Here is a 6,000-nt window from a genome sequence, read left to right on the forward strand (position 1 = left end):
TACCCTAATTTGTTATAATTTCTTTCATTTACTGGATTAGATACATCTCACACATATCTTTCTTATGTCCAAAGTGCATATATAAAAACTGGTCATCGGGCTTCCCTGGTGGCGCAGTGGTTGAGAGTCCGCCTGCCGATGCAGGGAACACAGGTTCGTGTCCCGGTCCGGGGGGATCCCACATGCCGCGGAGCGGCTAGGCCCGTGAGCCGTGGCCGCTGAGCCTGCGCGTCCGGAGCCTGTGCTCCGCAACGGGAGGGGTCACAGCAGTGAGAGGCCCGCGTACCGCAAAAAAAACAAAACAAAACAAAACAAAAAAAACTGGTCATCTACTAGACCACAAAGGAGGCCTAAGCCTTAATTATAAGAAATCCTACAAGGCACATTTTCTGAACAAGAACAGATTCAAACTCAAACTTAAAGACCCAAGAAGTGTTTATTTAACGCACGAAAACAAAAATAAACAAACAACGGAAAACGCCCCTGAGACGGGCTTTGGGCTTCAAGGACAGGAGGAAAGTCGACTAGGCGGGAAGGAGCTGACTGCTAGAACGCCTGTGACACAAGAATGGGGTCGTGCGCAAACCCTGTGTGACGTCGCTGAGTCCTCTCGAGAAAAGCAGCCACTTCTGTCTAAACCTCTGTAAGGGGAGTTTTGTCGGGGTTTCCGGGGCAGCAGTAGGACCGCTCACCTGAAGATCTCACTGCAGCCATGAACAGTAAGGAATGCTTCAAGTGTGGACACTCTGGCCCTAAAGGAGGAGGAGCTCGAGGGCACGGAGCTAGAGGTGGTGGCCGAGGTGCTCAGTGCAGTTCTACCACCCTACCTGTCATCTGTTACCGCTGCAGCCAGCCTGGTCATCATGCTAAGAACTGTAACCTTCTCGATGACATCTGCTACAACTGTGGGACAAGTGGCCACATCGCCAAAGACTGTGTTAAGCCTAAGTGAGAGAGACAGCAGTGCTGTTACACCTGTGGCAGACTAGGGCATCTGGCCCGTGATTGTGACCATCAGGAGGGGCAGAAGTGCTACTCTTGTGGCGAATATGGCCACATTCAGAAACACTGCACCCGAGTCAAGTGCTACCGTTGTGGCAAGACCAGCCACATGGCCATCAACTGCCATCAACTACAGCAAAAGGAGCAAGGTCAACTGCTACCACTGGGCGAACCTGGACATCTAGCCCGGGAATGCCCCATTGAGGCTACCGCTTAACTTTTCCCTTTGTTCCCCCCACCCCTACTCCTTTTGCTGCGTGATAATTGTGTTATTTTCTCTGAAACCTCTTCTCTGACCAAAGGCTGATAGACTGAGGCTACTCTCAGGCCAGTGAGCTTTAATTACAAAGGTAAAAGAGGAAAGGGCTGGGGAAAAAATCTCAGAAAAAGTTATTCACTTGTAGATGTCTTACAATTAATGTGTTTCTGCACCACTGATAACTCTGGTCATTGAACATCCTGAGCATTAGGCAGTTTCTAGATTCTTTGGAGGCATTTTGATTTAACATTTAATTAAGAGCTACTGTGGGCCAGCCACTGCCAGAAAAGCTGGAGAAATATCTGTAAACAAATCAGACCAAGTTTGCAAACACAAGCCTAGAATCTATTAAGAAGTAAAATAGTGTGTCAGATAAAGATAAATTGCTATAGGGAAAATTAAGAACACCAGGTAAAAGGATAGAGAATGTGTGTGGGGGGGACCTATGTTTCTGTCTTAGATACACAAGGCACCCTGAGGAGGCGACATCTCCTCAGAGGTTCATTGCACAAATAAAGATGATTCTAAAACTGTGATTTTGCCAAAGTAACTTTATTATATATTGATTGCTTTGATTTATTTGACCTCATTACCTCTTAAATAACATTGAAAGACATCTCTATCTGGTCTTACAGAGAGTGTATAGTTTATGAAAATAAAACAGAAAAAATATGTATAACGTGTATAAGTAGCTTTGAGAGAGAGTAATGAGAAAACAACCAAACAAAAAAACCTTAGCAGCAAATTGTGGACATAAAGATATTGGTGATAAAGTTTGGACTTAGATATTTTTAAAAATCTAAGAAAACATGTATAAACATTAAGGTTAAACATAGATAGGGGCTTTTGTAATTTCAAAAACACACATTTTCACAGGTATGAAAATTATATTTATGTTTAGGAATTTCCAAAAAATGTGTTTTCCCAGATATGAATACATTCAATTTCATATGCTGCGACCCATTTTAAAAAATCAGATCTGAAAAACAACTGAAGTTCTCTAAAATAGAAAAGGCAATTTAAATTCTAAATTCTAAATAAAACCTGGGATGGGGAGAGGTAACTGTTGTGTCAAGAAAAAATTGAAGTTGTAATGAAAAGTGATTTACAAAATAACAGTAATGACAATACTACATATCAAACCTAGGATGTGATAGAATTTATAGCAGAAAAGATAGTGTAGAGGGTATAGTTTTTGATCCATAAACTCAAACCCGGTAAAAGAAATGTAACTGGTTTTATAACTGAAGACGCATTCTTTTATGAACCTCCATAAGACTTGATGTGTGACCCTTCATCCCCATCTGAGAGACCCTTTCAATTCAGCTGAGTTTCAACTTCTGTGACCCTCTTGGGCTCCTAGAAATTGATTCTGTCACTCTGTGCTATCTCAACAAGATAAACTCAGTCACACTCCCAGCCCCTAAACGGGGCAATCTCAGTCCAGTCTGCCAAGACACAGCTGGAAACTGCTATATCACACTGAGCCAAACAAATTCTTGAGTCTCATCATAGTGCTGAACTCTGTTTAGGAAAGGAGGACCACAGGAATCTGCTTTTGAATCCCCCCAAACCATCTGGCATTTCATTTCCCATGCCCTCAGGAGTTTGGCCCAGAGTCGGAGGGGGAAAAGAGGCTATGTCCCTTTATTAAGGACACACACAGCATTGAAGTCCTCTTTACAGTCCCTTTTGGCATTTTTTCTAGTCTAAAGGAAAGGAAGTCTTATTTGACGCACCTGTACCCTGTGCCAGAAGTTACAAAATGGTAGCTCTCTTACTGGATAAGGTCCACAATATGTTTAGTTTGACCTGAACATTGTTTAACAACATTCATTAATTAGATGCCAACATTTAAAAATTGGAACATTTCCAATGGAAATTCTTTTTCTTCTTTCTGGAATAAAACGAAAGATCAGGAAGCAATAGGCACCAATTTCTGTGTGGAAAATTTCAGCTGGAGGTGAGTAGTACTTTCTCCCTACAGACAAGACACAAGTTCCCTCTTTAACTTAAAAGAAAATGAGAGGGGCTTCCCTGGTGGCCCAGTGGTTGAGAGTCCGCCTGCCGATGCAGGGGACACGGGTTCGTGCCCCGGTTCGGGAGGATCCCACATGCCGCGGAGCAGCTGGGCCAGTGAGCCATGGCCAATGAGCCTGCGCGTCCGGAGCCTGTGCTCCGCAACGGGAGAGGCCACAACAGTGAGAGGCCCGCATAACGCAACAAAAAAGAAAATGAGGAGGGAATTTAAACATTTTACTACAAAAAAATCAACGAGGGCTTCCCTGGTGGCACAGTGGTTGAGAATCCGCCTGCCAATGCAGGGGACACGGGTTCGAGCCCTGGTCCGGGAGGATCCCACATGCCACGGAGCGGCTAAGCCCGCGCGCCACAGCTGCTGAGCCTGCACTCTAGAGCCCGTGAGCCACAGCTGCTGAGCCTGCGTGCCACAGCTGCTGAGGCCCATGCGCCTAGAGCCCGTGCTCCGCAACAGGAGAAGCCACTGCAATGGGAAGACCGCACGCCACAACGAAGAGTAGCCCCTGCTCACTGCAACTAGAAAAAGCCCACATGCAGCAATGAAGACCTAATGCAGCCAAAAATAAATAAATTAAATAAATATATTTTTTAAAAATCAACTAAACACAAAAGAAGACAGTAGGGCCTCCCTGGTGGCGCAGTGGTTGAGAGTCCGCCTGCCGATGCAGGGGATACGGGTTCGTGCCCCGGTCTGGGAGGATCCCATATGCCGCGGAGCGGCTGGGCCCGTGAGCCATGGCCGCTGGGCCTGCGCATCCGGAGCCTGTGCTCCGCAACGGGAGAGGCCACAACAGTGAGAGGCCCGCATACCGCAAAAAGAAAAAAAAAAAAAAAAAAAAAAAGAAGACAGTAATGCAGGGAACTGAGGGAGAAAGCTATAAGGCATACAGAAAACAAATTGCAAAATGACAGAAGTCCTTCCTTATCAGTAATTACTTCAACTGTAAATGGATTAGACTCTCCAATGAAAAGACAGATATTGAAAGAATAGATAAAAACACATGATCCAGCTGTATACTGTCTATAAGAGACTCATTTTAGGTCCAAAAACACAAATACATTGAAAGTGAAACGATGGGGAAAAAAATTCCACGCAAAGTGTAACCAAAAGAGAGCAGAGGTGGCTATACTAATATCAGCCAAAACAGACTTTAAATCAAAAAAGTTTACGAGAGTCAAAGAAGGGCATTATGTATTAATAAAAGGTTCAATAGTTATACCTGTTGGCCAGGATATGGAGAGATGAGAACCCCATACACTGCTATTGGAAGCAGAAAATTTGTATAACATTTCTGGAAGGCAATTTGGCATTATAGATTAAAAAACCTTTAAAAAGTCCCTATCCTTTGAAATAGAAATTAAACTTCTAGAAATTTAAGAGACTGATCATGGATATATACTCAAATATATATTAAAAATAGTGTTCACCTCAACATTATTTATTGCAGTGATACATAAGAAACATTTATCTTCAAAGGGTAGGGAATTTAAAATATGACACATGTATAAGATAAAATACCTTGCTGCCACTAAAAATCATATTATAGCAGAATGTTTATCAACACAGAGAAATGATCAGGCTACCAAATAATACATCCAGTGTAACATAGGTAGTTCTTCCTATTATAAAAGCTCTGAGTACATTGTACTTTCTAAAACAAGAGTAAACACCAAAAATAAATTTAAAAATTTAAACTCTCTAGATATTTTAAAATTTATAAATCATTTACTAAATAACTGTAGGTTCCAAAAGGTAATTACAATTACAATTGCCAGCAATTTAGAAGATGGAAACAAAATTTATGGACTCCAGTCAAAAATAGTATTCAGAAGCCAAATATTTTATTACATTATAATTCAGGAAGATTTTTTTTAAAACTTAGACAAAGCTGCAGAAATTAGAGAAATGAAAAAAAAGATTAAAACCAAAAAGTTCAAAAAACAAGTGAATTAGACAAAACAATTGATAAAAAAAATCAGCGTCTTTGAACAAAATAAATATATTTAAAATAGAAAAGCCTGAGGCATGTGTACTTTTTTAAAGGGAAGGAATGCATAACTATACAAATTAAGAATGTGAAAAGGTATTTAGGGGAAAAAAGCCAGAGCCAGAGAGGTAGTTTATCACAACTGTAAAGGAGCGTAGACTTTGGAATTATACAGACCTGAATTAAGTCCTTGCTCTACTCTGTGACCTTAGGCAAGTCTCAATCCCTGTGAGACTATATTCTTATCTGTAAAATAAATAACACCTCAAAGGGTCATGTTAAGAGTTACTTGAGGGCTTCCCTGGTGGCGCAGTGGTTGAGAGTCCGCCTACCGATCCAGGGGACACGGGTTCGTGCCCCAGTCCGGGAGGATCCCACATGCCGCAGAGCGGCTGGGCCCGTGAGCCATGGCCGCTGAGCCTGCACGTCCGGAGCCTGTGCCCCGCAACGGGAGAGGCCACAACAGTGAGAGGCCCGTGTAATGCAAAAAAAAAAAAAAAAAAAGAGTTACTTGAGATTTTATATGTCAAATGCTTGGCACAATGTCTGGTACATGGTAAAAATTCAACACACAAAAGCTACTATTATATGCAGCAGACTGCTTTTAAAATTATAAGAGAGCAGTGATTATAATTTTACTCTTAATGCACTTTAATATCAATGAATATACATTACTAAAAATGGCAAATTATGCAAATAGTGTGAGTATTA

This window comes from Mesoplodon mirus (assembly GCF_964341445.2).
Source record: "Mesoplodon mirus genome assembly, chromosome: X".
Classification (NCBI taxonomy): Eukaryota; Metazoa; Chordata; class Mammalia; order Artiodactyla; family Ziphiidae; genus Mesoplodon; species Mesoplodon mirus.